A 19,220-nucleotide genomic window follows, 5' to 3' on the forward strand; every position below is an offset into this window, starting at 1 on the left:
AAAAGCAAAATTTTCTTTTCTTTCCCTAAATGACATCTGGGGGGGAAGTACAAGAGAAAAGCCTATTTGAATAGGACCTTTAAGTAAGTTGGGCAGAAGGCCTTGGACTTTCCACTGCTCGGAATGGAACAGCAAAAGATTCGACACAAACCAAAGAAGCAGAAGTGACAGCAAGCAAAACTGGGCCCCTGGAGGGCAGTTCTCTGGGAGAGTCAAGGCCTCGGAATGCACCAAAAAGCGAAGTTTAGAGAATCCACAGCCGCTCACTCAGCCCGCTGCTCAGCGGACTTTACTGAGCACCACTGCCTGCAGCACCCTGCGCTGGGCTCCAGATATACATACACTGGGTTGCATTTTGCTCGCCAGACAACAGGAGTGTCACATGTACCACCAGAAAATTCACCTGCAGAAGTGTTAAGAGCCACAGTACAAAATGACATGAAGTTCAGCCTAGGGGACAAGAGAGGCCTTGTAGACGAGGCTGACATGCAAGGTGGGACTATGCCGCTATGCAGGCAGCACAGTGTTGGTAAATGTACAGGTGTGAATCATGAGCTCTGCTTCTAAGGAAGCTGAAATGCAGACTCTGGGGCTGTGGCTAAGTTGTAAAAGGGGAGCAGAATTCCAGTTGTAGCAGCCTTGTGTACTGGGTCAGAAGTTCAGAACTGACTTTGAAAACTAAAAGGAACTTTTGAAGGGTTTTAAGCAAGGGAGTAACATGATTAGATCTGAATTTTAGGAAGCTTTATTTAGACAATTCTATTTCTTTCTTTTCTTTTCTTTTTTTCTTTTTGAGACGGAGTTTCGCTCTTGTTAACCAAGCTGGAGTGCAATGGCGCGATCTCGGCTCACCGCAACCTCTGCCTCCTGGGTTCAGGCAATTCTCCTGCCTCAGCCTCCTGAGTAGCTGGGATTATAGGCATGCGCCACCATGCCCAGCTAATTTTTTGTATTTTTAGTAGAGACGGGGTTTCACCATGTTGACCAGGTTGGTTTCGATCTCTCTACCTTGTGATCCACCCACCTCGGCCTCCCAAAGTGCTGGGATTACAGGCTTGAGCCACCGCGCCCGGCCTTTTTTTTTTGTTTTTTAAGACTGAGTCTCACTCTATCACCCAGCCTAGAGTGCAGTGGCATCATGTCAGCTCACTGCAACCTCTGCCTCCTGGGTTCAAGCAGTTCTCGTGCCTCAGCCTCCCAAGGAGCTTGGACTACAAGCATGCACAACCATGCAGGGCTCAGTTAATCTTTGTATTTTCGGTCGAGACAAGGTTTCACCATGTTGTCCAGGCTGGTCTCGAACCCCTGACCTCAGGTGATCTGCCTGCTTCTGCCTCCCAAAGTGCCGGAATTACAGGCATGAGCCACCGTGCCCGGCCTGGACAGTCCTGTTTCTAATGAACTTGTTTCTGGGGAAATTAGAATCAGGAATAGCAGAGATTATTTCGTAAAATCAATTTTATTGTGGCGTAATTTCCAAAAATAAAATCCACTCCCTTTAAGTCTATACTTTGATGACTTTGGGGGCATGGTATTTTGGGTTTGGTTTTGTTTTGGAGAATCAGGGCTTTGCCATGTTGCCCAGGCTGGTATCAAACTCCTGAACCGAAGGGATCTATCCACCTTGACCTTGCAAAGTGCTGGGATTACAGGTGCAAAGCGAGGGACTGTACTTGACCAGTGACTTTGATAAGTTTTGACAATTGTAAATACAAATGTATACATCCCTACCAAAATATAAAACATTCCTACCACCCCAAAATGTGCCCTTATATCTTTATGCTCCTTTGCAGACAATTTTTTTTTTTTTTTTGAGATGAAGTCTCACTCTGTTGCCCAGGCTGAAGCGCAGTGGTACAATCTCAGCTCACTGCAACCTCTGCCTCTCGGATTCAAGTGATTCTCCTGCCTCAGCCCCCTAAGTAGTTGGGATTACAAGTACACACCCCCATGCCTGGCTAATTTTTTAAATTTTTAGTGGAGACAGGGTTTCAGCCTGTAAGCCAGGCTGGTCTTGAACTCTGGTCCTCAGGTGATCCACCCACCTCACCCTCCCAAAGTACTGGGATCACAGGCGTAAGCCACCACGCTGGGCTTGCAGTCAGTTTCTTACCACCCTTGGCTGCAGGCAACCATTGATCTGCTTGTCATCATGATAGATTCATTTTTCCCCATCCTAGAATTTCATATAAATTGGCCAGGCACTGTGGCTCACACCTGTAATCCCAGCACTTTGGGAGGCTGAGGTGGGTGGGTTGCTTGGGGCCAGGAGTTCAAGGCCAGCTTGGCCAACATGGTGAAACCCCATCTCTACAAAAAATACAAAAATTAGCCATGCATGGTGGGGTGCGCCTGTATTCTCAGCTACTTGGGAGGCTGAGGCAGGAGGATCCCTTAAACCCAGAAGCAGAGGTTACAGTGAGCTGAGATCACACCACTGCACTCTCCAGTCTCAAAAAAAAAAGTATTTCATACAAGTAAAATCAACCACCATGTACTCTTTCTCTGTCTAGCTTCTTTTACTTAGCGTGATGATTCTGAAATTCATCAGTGTTGTTCAATACATCAGTAATCTGTCCTTTATAACTGAGTGGTGTATTCCATTGTGTGAATATACCTCTATTTGTTTATCCATTCTCGTGTTGATGAACATTTGGGTTGTTTACAACTTTTGGCTGTTATGAATAAAGTGTCTGTGAACATTCACATATGCATGTTTTATTTGCACAACTATTCAATGTTGAAAGTATGTCACAAGTATCGGTTTACATTGCTACAATAATGCAGCACAATAAACTTCCCCAAAACTCAGCGTCATACACCAATCATTCAGCACCTTGCCCACCAGTTTGCAGGATCGGCTGGGCCAATTCTGCTCCAAGCTGCAGGGCTGCAGGTTAGCGGGGCTGGCTCTGCTCCCCGTGGCACTGATCCTGTGGGACTAGTGAGATACACTTTTCTCCATGGGATGCACTTTTCTCACCGAGATGGCAGAGACACAGGCAACCCCAACCACGAAAGCTCATTTCAGGCCTCTGCTTGTGCCTCGTCCCTTAACACATGCCTTTGACAAAGCAAATCACATGGCCAGTCCTCTAGAGCAGGGGTCCCCAAACTTTTTACACGGGGGGCCAGTTCACTGTCCCTCAGACCCTTCACAGTCAGCGTTGCTACCTTCACTATCCCAGACAGCGGTATACAGTGTCACAGGCCTGGCACCACCTCCAGTGCTGTCTACAGGGATGGTGGTGATCAGCCTGTGACACTGTGCATACAGCGTCCTGGACATCTGCAGCAGCAGTGGGCCTCTTCTGTGGGAAGCCCACTGCTGCATGTTTCCCCTATTATAAGACACCTCCTAAAAATAAGACAGCCCCCGTCTTTTGGGGGTAAGATTAATATAAGACAGGGTCTTATAATAGGGGAAACACGGTGTGTAGTAATGTGGGGGGAGACTTTTGGGCAAAGGGAGGTTATAGGGGCCATTATGTTGTTGTACATTTGGGGGAGTATGGGGGCCATTGTACTGTGTAGTAATGGTTACAGTGCTTTGCCTTTCTTCCTACTTCTGCTGTTATTTCACACTGCTTCCGGTGATGTGGGGCGCCACAGCCGCAGACCGGATGTGCGTCATATGACGCGCTTCCAGAGCCGTGACGCATGCGTCCCGCATCACCGGAAGTAGTACTGTACGTGAGCAACACCGCGCTTTGCGCGCCGCCACATACAGTGCTCCTCTCACTGACCACCAGTGAAAGAGGTGCCCCTTCCTGAAGTGCGTCGGGGGCCAGATAAATGGCCTCAGGGGGCCACATGTGGCCCGTGGGCCGTAGTTTGGGGACGCCTGCTCTAGAGGGAGGGCAGTGAGTGTTTACTGAATAATCCAAACTATTACACTAGCTGTAAAGGAAGTCCCGCCCTTGGTAAAGAAAAATTGATCTTTACTGATCTGCTATTGTAATGGACATGTATGGTTTGTCTACCCTGCAGGCTTCCTTTCTTTTAGAAACAACACTTCCCTTTTTTCTGAGAAATTTTCCACTCACCAACTCCAATCATAAGGTTTCAATTATAAGTATCAGATTTGCCACAAAACTTTTAACCCCCAGGTTATATAGTATCTGACCCCACCAAAGCCAATTAGAGCCCTCCCTCAAGATTTGTAATTTTATTTTATTTATTTATTTATTCATTCATTCATTCATTCATTTTTGAGACAGGGTGCCAGGCAGGAGTGCAGTGGCACAGTCTCGGCTCACTGCAATCTCCACCTCCCGGGTTCAAGCAATTCTCCTGCCTTAGCCTCCCAAGTATCTGGGATTACCACCACCACGCCTGGCTATTTTTTTATTTTTTTGTATTTTTTTAATAGAGTAGAGGTTTCATGTTGGTCAGGATGGTCTTGATCTCCTGACCTCGTGATCCACCCGCCTCGGCCTCCCAAAATGCTGAGATTACAGGCATGAGCCACTGCATCCTGCCTGAGATTTGTAATTTTAATAACACAGCAAAAACAATTCCATTCTCTCCAACAGACACATTCCAGATATGAGGCCCAATGGCTTTAGTGGCTGTGTTTCTCACTTTGGGAAGGAAGATGGTAAACATCTCTCCATTTTGTGTCTTTTAAAAATTTTCCCGGATTAAAAAAAAGTTTTTATAAAATAGAAGTTCCAACCGGGCGTGGTGGCTCAAGCCTGTAATATCAGCGCTTTGGGAGGCCGAGGCGGGCAGATCACCTGAGGTCAGGAGTTCAAGACCAGCCTGGCCAACATGGTGAAACCCTGTCTTTATAAAAATCAAAATTAATTAATTAATTAATTAATTAAAATAGAAGTTCCATTGAATTTGAGTGTCTTTACAACCTTTGTTTTCTGGTACTCTGGGGAGGCATCCATCCTGTTTAATTAAAGGTACCTTCCACAGGAAACTCCCTCCTTTTGTCATCTTTGGTATCCCCATCTCCATCTTCTACAACAGACAGCTTCAACAGCCACACCACTCCAGCATCAGAACAGTTTGGGGAGTTTCCAGAATCTTCTATACCCACTTCCCGTTTCTCAAATCACTTGACCTATCATATAAATAAAGTCACAAGTCATAGACAAGAGACAGGAGAGGATTCAAATTCTTGGCCAAGCTGGAGACATGAAGAGGCCTCCGAGGCAAAGCCTCTCTGCCTAGAGCTGAGTCTCCATCATGGGTCTTCGTCCGGATACAGAGGAGTTCATGGTCAGAGGTGATCTCTTCCTGGTTCGTTGCCAGCCTTGTGTTTGGTAGCACTTGGATCGCGTTGGAGAAGCGGGAGGGCTCAGTGCCGTGGTTTGGAGACTCCGTGGCCTGTGCACAAAGCATCTCCTCATGTCTCAGTTGCATGGACTGTTCATAGTGCAGGGTCCTGCTCAGGAGGTCTTCCCTTAACCTGAGGCAATGTGGGTAGCTCCCACTTTCCCATCCAGCTGGGCTGGCCATCCTAAGGAAATGCAGCGACCCTTCCAAGCCCAGGCACGCCCTGTCTAACAGAGGGGCTGTCAGGACAACAGGGACTCCAACCTAAGTCCAAACTGAGGGAGGGCATTCCCAGCCCACCTGTCCTTTCTGTCCTGATTCTGTCTCTGCCAGCCAAGCCAGTCCCGGCTGCTGGCTCCTGCCCATAACAGGAGATCCTGTGTCTGCCCTCAGGGGCTGCACTCCCCTCCACAGCCAGGCAAGTCTGCCTGGAAAGTTCCTTTCTTTTTTTTTTTTTTTTTTTTCTTTGGAGACGGAGTCTCAGTCTCGACCCAGGCTGGAGGGCAGTGATGCAATCTCGGCTCACTGCAACCTCTGCCTCCCAGGTTCAAGCGATTCTCATGCCTTAGCTGCCCAAGTAGCTGGGATTACAGACATGCGCCACCACGCCCAGCTAATTTTTGTATTTTTAGTAGAGTAAATTTTGTATTTTAGGGTTTTGCCACGTTTGCCAGGCTGGTCTCAAACTCCTGACCTCAAGTGATATCTGCTGGCCTTGGCCTCCCAAAGTGCTGGGTTTACAGGCATGAGCCACCCCACCCAGCCTGGAAGGATGCTGTTCTAGCCACCCTGCAGATGGCACACGCAGGCCGACAAATCTCTGGAGTCTAACAGTAACAGTTCAGGTTTTACCAGATTTTCCCTGCTGTGTGTTTTAAGCAAAAAATATCCAAGATTTTTTCTCTGAATAAGTCTGCTTTTTCTGTGGTCCAGTAAGAGGACACTGGTCAGGGAGTTGGGGGAATGTCCCCATATGAACTGGATTCATTATTGTTTTCATTGAATATTTATTGAACTTCTGCTATATAGCTATCATTGAGCCGGGTGCTGAAGGTGGAGAAAAATCAGACAAGTCCTGCCCTCAAAGAGTTCCCCAAACTAGATTAAGTAGCAATAATACATAAACAGGAAAAGTTATAAAATAAAATAGAAAGCAATGAGTGTAAAGGATCCTTTACTTCAAACCAAGTATGTAAGGTGATGTAAGGACTTTTTTTTTTTTTTTTTTTGAGATGGAGTCTCACTCTGTCACCCAGTCCAGAGTGCAGTGGCACCATCTCGGCTCACTGCAACCTCTGCCTCCGGGATTCAAGCAATTCTCCTGCCTCAGCCTCCCGAGTAGCTGGAACTATAGGCATGTGCCCACGCCTGGCTAACTTTTTGTATTTTTTTAATTTTAGTTTCACCATATTGGCCAGGCTGGTCTCGAACTCCTGACCTCATGATCTGCCCACCTTGGCCTTCCAAAGTAACGGGATTACAGGCAGGAGCCACCACACCCAGCCACAAGGATTTTTAAAAGGGAAAAATGAATATTTACTGAATATCTAGTATGTGCCAGGGATCACACTGAGAATTCTATAAACCTCATCTCATTTAAAGTTTGTAAAACGACTTATTAACTGTTTCACAGAGGAAGAACTCAAGACCTAGAACTTGACAGGTCAGACAGCTAGTACGTGGCAGAACCACTTACATAAGATGAAAACCCAGGGCCCTCTGACTCCAAAACACATAGATTAAATGCTACTTACAGATTTTTCCGCTAGGCACAGTGGTTCGCTCCTGTAATCCCAACATTTTGGGAGGCCGAAGCAGGAGGATCATGTAAGGCCAGGAGGTCGAGATTGCACGAGCTACAATCACACCACTGCACTCCAGTGGGGGTGACAGAGTGAAGTTCCGTCTTTAAAGAAAAATCTTTTTTTCTTAAATTCACATATAGACATGAATGAATAAATGCAACCATTTTATAGCTCTATTCAGCATAACAAACAAACTGGGTGTCACTCTCATCTCTGACTGCGGGTTATTGGGGCACCTGCTGCTGCTGGGCTTGGCAGGCTGTCACCTAGGAAACAGGTCCCAGGACTGTCTCAACAGGCCTCCGCAGCGCGCCATCTCGTGTTGACAACTGGAATTGCAGCAGAGGAATCTTGCAGACCCGGAGCCCCTTCCTCTCTCTCTGCTTAATATCCAACTGCGAAGTGCCGCAGGCACCATTACCAAACGCTTAGCCTGAACTGAGAAAAGCAGAGACCTCTGGCAACTCTCTGTGCGCAAACACCTGCGAATCAGAGTTGCTGTTCTGCCGTGTTCGCAGGAAACCTCCTTCACGATCTAAGGAGTTCCTTGTCTGTGACAGCCCTTTGCTAAGGTAGGGGAGATCTGAGAGGGAAGACGTAGCCCTCGAGTTGCTCACAGTCTAGTGAAGGAACAGCCAAATGCGTGAAAATCATAACTGCATGTACCAGCGCTCTGATAGCAACACAGAGTGAATTGGAAAGCCTCCCAGATGCGATTTCCATGGAGCTGAAGCTTCAGCGTGTGTAGGAGTCTGTCAGGCTTACAGGGGTTAAAGATAGATGATCCAGGGGCCGGGCGCGGTGGCTCAAGCCTGTAATCCCAGCACTTTGGGAGGCCGAGGCGGGTGGATCACGAGGTCAAGAGATTGAGACCATCCTGGTCAACATGGTGAAACCCCGTCTCTACCAAAAATACAAAAAATTAGCTGGGCATGGTGGCACGTGCCTGTAATCCCAGCTACTCAGGAGGCTGAGGCAGGAGAATTGCCTGAACCCAGGGGGCAGAGGTTGCGGTGAGCCGAGATCGCGCCATTACACTCCAGCCTGGGTAACAAGAGCGAAACTCCATCTCAAAAAAAAAAAAAAAAAAAAAAAAAAAAAAAAAAAAAAAAAAAATAGATGATCCAGGATGAGGGACAGGATAGAAAAGTGAACAGAAGCTGGGGGAGAACTGCAGGTCTTTCAATTTTAACAAAGTCCAGTTAACAACCAGCGGGAGAAAGGGCACAGTTGGCCGGCGGCCAGGTCATAAAGGATCTTCAAGCCATGCTGAGAAGAGTAGACCGTCTCCTGCGGGTGATGGGGCTTGGAGCAGGGCACTCAGTTAGATCTGAATTTTATTTTATTTTATTTTTATTTATTTTTTTTTTTTGAGACGGAGTTTCGCTCTTGTTACCCAGGCTGGAGTGCAATGGCGCGATCTCGGCTCACCGCAACCTCCGCCTCCTGGGTTCAGGCAATTCTCCTGCCTCAGCCTCCTGAGTAGCTGGGATTACAGGCACACGCCACCATGCCCAGCTAATTTTTTTTGTATTTTTAGTAGAGACGGGGTTTCACCATGTTGACCAGGATGGTCTCGATCTCTTGACCTTATGATCCACCCGCCTCGGCCTCCCAAAGTGCTGGGATTACAGGCTTGAGCCACCGCGCCCGGCTTTTATTTTATTTTATTTTGAGATGGAGTTTCGCTCTTGTTGCCCAGGCTGGAGTGCAGCGGCGTGATCTGGCCCACCGCAACCTCCACCTCCTCGGTTCAAGTAATTCTCCTGCCTCAGCTTCCCAAGTAGTTGAGATTACAGGTGCCTACCACCACGCCAGACTTTTTTTTTTTTTCTTCTTCTTCTTTTTTGTATTTTTAGTAGAGACAGGGTTTCTCCGTATTGGCCAGGCTGATCTCGAACTCCTGACCTCAAGTGATCCCCCTGCCTCAGCTTCTCAAAGTGCTGGGGATTACAGGCGTGAACCACTGTGCCCAGCCCAGATCTGCATTACAGAAAGAATAGTCTAATAACAGAGGAAGGGGGAGGACCAGAAACGATGGAGCCTGCTTCAGCTGCTTTTGTACTTTTGTAACCGCTTTTGTAACTAAGGAAGACGTGCTCGGGTGGAGAGAAAAAGATCTGAGAGGCATTAAGGGAGCAAAAGCACAGTGACTGAGGACTTGGGAATGAGGAAACTGGAGGAGCTGTAAGTAAAGGATACACACCTCAGGGCAGGTTTGGTGGAGAGGATAAGGTCCGGTTAGGACATGTCGAACTGATACTGAAGGAACATTCAAAGGGGCAGTTCAGCGGGTCTGGAGCTTCGGAGAGGTGTTTCAGCCGGAGACTGGGAGCCATTCGTATATTTACAGCTCTGGTCTTGGAAGACACTGAACTCACCCACGAATTGCTGGTCATGTGGGACTAGGAAAAAAGCATAGGACAGTACCTGGGGGACGCTGGGTGTTGTTTTCAAGCTTGTGGAAGAGGAGGCGTACAAGACCAAGAAGACAGGCCAGAGACGTAGAAATAAAAACAGGCACACGTGGGATACATTCTTCCCAGAGTACTGAAGATTTTCCAGAGGGTATCCAGGAATGGAACTTTACGAGAATCTTCAATTTCATGTATCCTCTTTTCTTTTTTGTTTCTGTTTTCTTGTTTTTTGTTTTTTGAGAGGGAGTCTTGCTCTGTCGCCCAGGCTGGAGTGCAGTGGCACGATCTCGGCCCACTGCAGCCTCCACTTCCCGGGTTCAAGTGATTCTCCTGCCTCAACCTCCTGAGTAGCTGGATTATGGGTGCCCACCACCACGCCTGGCTAATTTTTCCATTTTTTAGTAGAGATGGGGTTTCACTATCTTGGGCAGGCTGCTCTTGAACTTCTGACCTTGTGATCTACCTGCCTCAGCCTCCCAAAGTGCTGGGATTACAGGGGTGAGCCACTGTACCCGGTCGTGTGCTCTCTTTTCTAAGCACAGATTGCCTGTCAATGAACCAATATTTGAAGGATTCTGCTGGTGATTTTCTTTCCTACTTCCTACTCCACAATCCTAGTCTGTCATGGTCTTGCATTTTTCCCCAAGGTATGAAAATCTTTACGGTGCCAGAGCAAAGGGACAACTCAGAGTTTTAGTGTAGATATTGGCAGCATCGTTAGGAACCAATCAAATAATCAGCTAATAAGTTGTTAAAAGCAATTCTGATGATAGATTACTATGTGATTTTGGGGGGAGACTTCTAATTGAATGATGTTTATATAACGAATCCTTCCTTCCATCGCCTTACTTTGTTTTTTAAAAAATTTCTCAGTGCTTATGGTCATAAAAGCAAAAGAAAGGCTGGGCGCGGTGGCTCAAGCCTGTAATCCCAGCACTTTGAGAGGCCGAGACGGGTGGATCACAAGGTCAAGAGATCGAGACCATCCTGGTCAACATGGTGAAACCCCGTCTCTACTAAAAAATCCAAAAAAATTAGCTGGGCATGGTGGCGCGTGCCTGTAATCCCAGCTACTCAGGAGGCTGAGGCAGGAGAATTGCCTGAACCTGGGAGGCGGAGGTTGCGGTGAGCCGAGATCGCATCATTGCACTGCAGCCTGGGTAACAAGCGAAACTCCATCTCAAAAAAAAAAAAAAAAAAAGCAAAAGAAAAAGTGACACTGAGCCCTAGTGGAAAGAAATAGTCATTCATGGATATGCAAACAAATAGATCGGATCATTGTAAAGTCCCATCTATTTCATTAAGAGATGCATTCCCAGCTGGGTGTGGTGGCTCACGCCTGTAATCCTAGCACTTTGGGAGGCCGAGGTGGTAGATCACCTGAGGTCAGCAGTTCGAGACCAGCCGGGCCAACATAGAAATCCCCGTCTCTACTAAAAATACAAAAATTAGCCAGGTGTGATAGCACGAGCCTGTAGTCCCAACTACTCGGGAGGCTGAGGCAGAAGAATCACTTGAACCCAGGAGGCGGAGGTTGCAGTGAGCTGAGAGAACTCAGTTGCCGGTCTGGGCAACTGAGAGAGACTCTGTCTTAAAAGGAGAACACGCACACACACATGCGCATGCACGCACACACTCACACATGCATACACACGCACACGCGCATGCACATGCACACACATGCACTCACACGCACACACACACACACATACATGCACACACACGCACGCACACACACTCAAGTTTATCCCAAAACAGATGTGGAAATGTAAATGGCCTAAATAGTCAAGACAATGTTGAGGAAGAACAGAATCGAAGGACTTGTCCTACCAGAGTTCAACATTTACTGTGAAGTTGTGTTAGTTAGGGCAGTGAGTATTAGTATAAGGATAGCGGAGAGAGCAACAGAATAGAACAGAGTCCAGAAATAGATTCCTATGTACACATCCCTAGATTTATAAACAGTGTGCCACCACCACAATTCAATGGTGAAAGGATGATCTTTTCATTCAATGGTGGTGGATAAAGTAAACATTTTCTAGGGGGAGCGAAGGAGAACTCTGACTCTTCATAACATACGTAAAAATAACTTGAACTGGATCACCAAGCTAAATAAGAAAGGTAAAATAATAAGGATTCAGAAGCAACAGGAGAATATTTTTATGTCCTCTTGGTAGGCAAATATTTATTACATAGGACATAAAAAACTCTTTATAAAAAATTGGCAAATTGTACTGTATTAATATTAGAATTTCTTTAATCAAAAGACGTTATTAGAAGACCAGAAGGACAAGCCATGAAAAGTATCGTTGTAAAACGCATCCAACAAAGAACTCACAAACGACGGTGCACAGAGAACTTCTACAAACCATGAAGAAAAACAAATCAGCCCCATTTTAAAAAATAGGCTTGGTCTGGAACTTCATAACCAATAAATATATGGAAGAATGCTTCACATCATTACTCATTAGGTCATTAGGGAAATGTGAATTCTTTTTTTTTTTTTTTTTTTTTTTTTTTTTTTGAGACGAAGTCTCGCTCTATTGCCCAGGCTGAAGTGCAGTGGTACAATCTCAGCTCACTGCAACCTCCGCCACTTGGGCCCAAGTGATTCTCCTGCCTCAGCCTCCCGAGTAGCTGGGATTACAGGCACCTGCCAGTATGCCCAGCTAATTTTTGTATTTTAATTTCACCATCTTGCCCAGGCTGGTCTTGAACTCCTGACTTCGTGATCCACCTGCCTCAGCCTCCCAAAGTGCTAGGATTACAGGCATGAGCCACTGCGCCCGGCCGGAAACATGAATTTAACAGTATGAATTTAACACTACAGACCCCAGAAGAACCGCTAAAATTAAAAAGTCTGACAATATCAAGTGTTAGTGAGGATGTGGACAAATGGGAACTCTCAATTGCTTTTGGAGTGTAAATTTGGAAAAGGTTTGGCACTATCTACAAATAAATTAATACCTCAGCCTGGCAATCCCGTTCTTAGTATACACCCAAGAGAATCTGTGTTATGTGCGTCAAAAGACACATACAAGAATGTTCACAGCAATTTATTTGTAATAGCCCCAAAACTGAACGAACCCAAATATCCATCAAGGAGAAAAGATGAATAGAAGTCAGAAAAGTGACGGCCTTAAGGATGGCATTGTAATTGACTGGGAAACCTTACGGTTTGCTGTAAATATCCAACTTGTTCTGCAGAAGTTCTCTGGGTATAGAGGTATGTAAAAATCTCCTGAGCTGTACACTTAAGCTTCCTACAATTCATGCATTTTATGCATGTTATATTTCAATTTTAAATATTTTTAAAAGCTTCTACTAGATACTACAAAAGAACATATTCATGAGAAATATTTCTTAAATAGGACATTAAAGCATTAATAGTAAGGGAAAGACTGATAAATTTGACCACATGAACAATTAAAAACTTCCCATTATCAAAAGAGGACATTAAGAGAATGACGAGCCTCTGAGTGGTGGGGATATTTGCAATATTTCTAATAGACAAAACATTATATCCATATTATATAAAGAGCTGACTCTGTGTACATGTTTGTGTATGTGTGTGTATGTCTACAGAATAAAGAAAGAAAAACAGCACACAGTAAATAAATGAGTAAAAGACATGAATAAGCACTTTGCAATAGAGGATACTAAATGGCCAATAAATATATTGGCTCAGTCTCATTATCATCAGGGAAGTATAAATAAAAACCATATATGGGCTGGGCATGGTGGCTCACACCTGCAATCCTAGCACATTGGGAGGCCCAGGTGGGTGGATCATTCGAGGTCGGGATTTCGAGTCCAGCCTGGTCAACATGGTGAAACCCCGTCTCTACCAAAAATACGAAAAATTAGCCAGGCATAGTGGCACACTCCTGTAATCACAGCTATTCGGGAGGCTGAGGCAGAAGAATTGCTTGAACCCAGGAGGCGGAGGTTGCAGTGAACCGAGATCACGCCATTGCACTCCAGCCTGGGCAACAGGGTGAAACTTCATCTCAAAACAAACAAACAAAAAACAAAACAAAACAAAAACTATTTACACTACCAAAATGACTAAAACTTAAAAGACCATATTACCAAATATTGGAACAGACAGAGAAGCAAGCTTCTCTTGTGTACAGCTGGCGATGTGTAAATTGGTACACTCGCTGGTTTGCTGTCTTTATTAAAGTTGATGATATACACACTCTAAGATCAGAAATTCCACCATAAGTTTTGTACCTAGCAGAAATGCATGCATGTAAACTGTAGGAGACATGCAAAAAAAAATTCACAGCAGAATTATTCATAAATATCAAAAACTAGAAATAATCCAAAGTTTGAAAAGAAAAAAGTGAAGTCAGGAGCTGAGTGTGGTGGCGTGTGCCTGAGGTCCCAGCTACTCAGGAGGCTGAGGCAGAAGAATTGCTTGGGTCCAGCCCGGGCAACATAGTGAGATCAAGTCTCTCTCTTTTTTTTTTTTTTTTTTTTTTTGAGACGGAGTTTCGCTCTTGTTACCCAGGCTGGAGTGCAATGGCGCGATCTCGGCTCACCGCAACCTCCGCCTCCTGGGTTCAGGCAATTCTCCTGCCTCAGCCTCCTGAGTAGCTGGGATTACAGGCACGTGCCACCATGCCCAGCTAATTTTTTGTATTTTTAGTAGAGACGGGGTTTCACCATGTTGACCAGGATGGTCTCGATCTCTTGACCTCGTGATCCACCTGCCTCGGCCTCCCAAAGTGCTGGGATTACAGGCGTGAGCCACCGCGCCCAGCCCCAAGATCAAGTCTCTTAAAAAAAAAAAAAAAAAAAAAAAAGGACAGGGAAGTGGTTTCCTTAAAAGTCAGAATGATGCAGGGAAAGAATTGCAGATACAAAAACAAGGCCTTGGGAGGAGGAGTTGAAGTGGGAGGAGGTGATGCCGGAGACTGGGAATGTTCTGTTTCATCATCTGAGCATCTGAGCGTGGATTACTTTGGTATTTGCTTTAATGCAGTTTATGGAACTGTGAGTTCATGTTTGATAACACTTGTCCAAGTGAGTGTTACATTTCGCAATATTTTTTTTTTAAAAAAAGAAACTTAAAAATTAACAGGGAAGGCTGGGCTCAATGGCTCACACCTGTCATCCTAACACTTTGGGAGGCTGAGCCACATGGATCACCTGAGGTCAGGAGTTTGAGACCAGCCTGGACAACACGATGAAATCCTGTCTCTATCAAAAACACAAAAAATTAGCCAGGTGGGTGGCAGGTGCCTGTAATCCCAGCTACTCAGGAGGCTGAGGCAGGAGAATCTCTTGAACCCAGGAGGCAGAAGTTGCAATGAGCCAAGATCGTGCCACTGCACTCCAGTCTGGGCAACGAGAGCAAAACTTGGTCTCAAAAAAAAAATAAAAAAATTAACAGGGAAAATCAAGAACATGTAGGACTTAACCTGAGAGAAGGGAAGAAAGGATTTATAGACAGTGCAGAGAGCATGAGGGAGATAAAGGGCCTGGGACCTACCAAGCTAGTGGCTTGGCAGAATTGTGGAAGAAATGTCTGAAGTTCCCACCTCAAGGAAGCATGCAACGGGAGACAGAGCCAGGACAGTTCAAGGCCAGGCTATGAAGAACCACTAATAGAACCACCACACAAGACTGAAATCTGTGCCCTGCGGCCAGGTGCCAGCCAAGAGGGCAAAGGTGTTCACCTGGCATATGCTGGGTCTTCTAAGAGAAGAGAAATCCTTTCTAATTGCACAAAACTTCACCTCATGGAGAAGACAGTGTCTTATTATATTTTTTTTCCTGTAATTTGAAAGCTTTAATATATATAACGGAGAAAATATGGGCCTTTATTCTGGAGGCACTGCTGAATGTTAAGATGCATCAGGCCTCCTCTCAGCATCAGACTCAAGTCCTGTAAGCCTTCTTCCCTACCCAAATTAGAGGGCTCTGAAAGGGTTGCCACTACCCATTCTTTGCCTTCTCTGGCATCCCCTCCAGCAGCCTCGGAGCACTCTGTGGCTGTAAGGTTGCTGAAACATCGCAGTCTGACTGGCCCCGAGCTTCCATCCATCACCATTATGAGGCTGGGCCAATATTGGCATTTTAAAGGCTTCAGCAATTAAGGTCATTAGTGGGATAAGGTGATCTCACAGGTGGAGCAGGTCTCAGCTGCTACACAAAATACAAAAAGATCAGGCTGTTTCCTGAGATTTTACCCAGGCAGGCTTTGCAGAAGCTGGCATCGAAAGGGGCAGGAAAGTCTTACACTGGGTGCCAAAGACCTATGGCAGTCCAGATGGGTTTCCTCAGTTCCCACTCCACACTCCACACCCTGGGATCGCTTTTTTCTTCTTTTTCTTTTTTCATTTTTGAGATGGAGTCTTGCTGTGTCGCCCAGGCTGGAGTGCAGTGGCGCCATCTCCTGGGTTCGAGCAATTCTCTGACTCAGCCTCTCGAGTAGCCGGGACTACAGGGACCCCCCACCACACCCAGCTAATTTTGTATTTTTAGTAGAGACGGGGTTTCACCATGTTGCCCAGGCTGGTCGCCAACTCCTGACCTCAGGTGATCCACTTGCCTCAGTTTCCCAAAATGCTGGGATCACCGGTGTGGACCACCCTTGCATCTCAATTCTTCACAACAAAATCCTTGAATTGGCTGAGTGTCTTGGAAAACCGCCTCTCACCTTCGTCCGTGAGTAAGGACACTACTATAAGCAAACATTGTTCAAATTAGCTGGAAGGTGAGCCAATGAGCATGAGTACTGGGCAGTAAGCTGGGGAGTCCCGTTTGTCCTGGAGCACAGCAGGTGGCAGGCTTCCTGCCAGCCTCCTTTCCTCTGCCTGTGGCTCTCTTCTACACACCGTCTAACTCCCATGCCCCAAGCTTCAAGACTGGGAGAATTAGGGGGCCCCAGAAGCTTTGAGGGACTTCAGCAGCAAGGCAGTCTGGCTGCTGGTCCCTGTGTCATAGAGACCCGAGTCTCTGTCCTTAAAAACCCACCTGGCCCCCAGCCTTCTTAGAACCAGTGTACTCTGCTTGGGTCTCCAGATAGTGCTGGCTCCAAACTTCCCATTCTTGTGTGCTCTTACTGATAAGGACTCTTGCCGTTTCTTGTAGGGCAAAAGATAATATCCAGAATTTGTCTCTGCTTCTCGTCTTTATCGTGATTCAATAAAAGCAAAAATGTGGTATTTACATAAGCTGAACCATAGACTTCAGCTGCATGGCTGATACTGTATTCTATCATGTTTTATGTCCAAACACACACACAAAATTTTTTTAGACAGGTTCTTGCTCCGTTGCCCAGGCTGGAGTTATGGTGGTACAATCACGGCTCACTGCAGCATCGACCTCCTGGGCCCGAGTAATCCTCCTACCTCAGCCTCAGCCTCCCAAGTAGCTGGGACCATCGGCATGCACCACTGTGCCAAGCTTTTTTTTTTTTTTTTTTTTTTTTTTTTTTTTTTCAGAAACGGGGTCTCCCTGTGTAGACCAGTAGACCAGGTTGGTATCAAACTTCTGGGTTCAAGCGATCCTCCCACTTCCAACTCCCGAAGTGCTGGGATTACAGGTACGAGTCACCATGCCTGCCCTCTCGTCACATTTTTTTGGCCAACATATCCCGTCCCTGCTCTGCAAAGTCAGGATGTTGGTGTGACGTGAGTGAATTAAGCTGAAATACTGAGAATGACATGTCCCGCGTATAAGGATTTGTGTGGCCTCATCCATGCCACACTGCTGTTCTCAGAGGTGGTTCTCCCTGGAACTACCCACACCATTCAAAAACATCCTCTCTGGCTTCCGCAAGCCGCGTGCCCAGAGATTCCTGACCCTTTCAACCTGCTCCATTTAGCTGGAGTTAATTGCTCCATACTCAATCATGTCACAAGAACAAAACAGAGGTGATTGTTACTGTCGTTCAAAAGCTGGCCTTTTCTGCTTTGATGTGCGAACACCTTTTGTATGACATTTGGGAAAATGAGCCGTGAGTGGCTCCAAATGAAACTCGGTCATATCTAATTACCACGTAACAAAAGGAATGTAATTCAAAACTATTAAATAAAAAAACTGTCCACATTTGAGAGTTAAAGATCTTCCATTAAGGATAAATCCTCTTTAAAAATATGAGTTATTGTGGCCTAGGGGTCTCGCTTAAACCTCAGCAAAGGTGAGTCCAATGAAAAGTTCATTTCAACGTCACATTTTAACAAGCCCTTGACTGCATTAATATTTCTAATAGCTCATCTGGCTCACTTTGAGTCCTTCAGGCCTTGGACCATTTGAGGGTTTTTTATTTACCTCACATCATTGGAGAGAGCAGTATTTTATGATATATACTAACGTCCCAGGCTGGGTGCAGTGGCTCATGCCTATAATCCCAGCACTTTGGGAGGCCAAGGCGGGCAGATCACCTGAGGTCAGGAGTTTAAGACCAGCCTGGACAACATGGTGAAACCCCATCTCTACTAAAAATACAACAAAACATCAGCCTGGCATAGTAGTGCGTGCCTGTAGTCCCAGGTACTCAGGAGGCTGAGACAGGAGAATCGCTTGACCCCGAGAGGTGGAGATTGCAGTGAGCTGAGATCACACCAATGGACTCCAGCCTGGGTGACAGAGCAAGACTCAGTCTCAAAATAATAATAATAATAATGTCCCACTTCTCATTTTCTAGTCTCTCTCTGTTATTATCAACTCTTCGTCTGCAGATGCTTAGAGACGTCCATTTTTTCTAAGATGAAGAAGCCAATACTGTCCTGATAGTCTGAAAGAAGAATAATCTCAAAATACACAAACTTTTCTCATAGCTTAAAAGATGACATGAAGGCCAGGCGCAGTGGCTCATGCCTGTAATCCCAGCACTTTGGGAGGCCGAGGCAGGTGGATCACGAGGTCAGGAGTTCGAGACCAGCCTGGCCAACATGGTGAAACCCCGTCTCTACTCAAAATACAAAAGTTAACCAGGCTGTGGTAACGTGCGCCTGTAATCCTAGCTACTTGGGAGGCTGAGGCAGAATAATTGCTTGAAATCGGGAAGCAGAGGTTTCAGTGAGCCAAAATCACACCACTGCACTCCAGCCTGGGCAACAGAGATTCCGTCTCAAAAAAAAAAAAAGACATGAAAAAGATTTGTCTCTTCAAGTGACTTTTTGAAATATGTTCACTGTGTATCATATTTCCACATCTTTAACAATAGTCAGACACCCAACCTACAGAAGTGAAAGCATGGGAACTCCCGACATTCTCTTGTTCCTTGCAGCCCTTAACCTGTAAGGCGTGAGTAGTGGGATAGGAACTTCCACGAAGGTCCCTCAGAACTGGGCACAGACAGGACCAAAGGACCAAAATGGTACTAAAGGTCTGGAGGGAGAGTCAGAGACAGGCGATGCAAACATATGGGCCATGTCCAGGACGCGGGAGGGTCCTAGCAGGCATGGAAATGGACTTCCCAGTGTGGGAGGTTAGACGTAAAACCCCATGAGAACCTTCCTGGGGGCAAGTCAAGAAGCAGAACCAGAGGCCTGTGATCTCCACACCCTGTTTCTTTCTCTCTTTTTTGTTCTTTTTTGAGACGGAGTCTCACTGTGTTGCCCTGGCTGGAGTGCAGTGGCATGATCTCAGCTCACTGCAACCTCCGCCTCCCGGGTTCAAGTAATTCTCCTGCTTCAGCCTCCCGAGTAGCTGGGATTACACAGGTGCGCACCACCACCCCTGGCTAATT

Source organism: Saimiri boliviensis, chromosome 5 (assembly GCF_048565385.1).
Source record: "Saimiri boliviensis isolate mSaiBol1 chromosome 5, mSaiBol1.pri, whole genome shotgun sequence".
NCBI lineage: Eukaryota > Metazoa > Chordata > Mammalia > Primates > Cebidae > Saimiri > Saimiri boliviensis.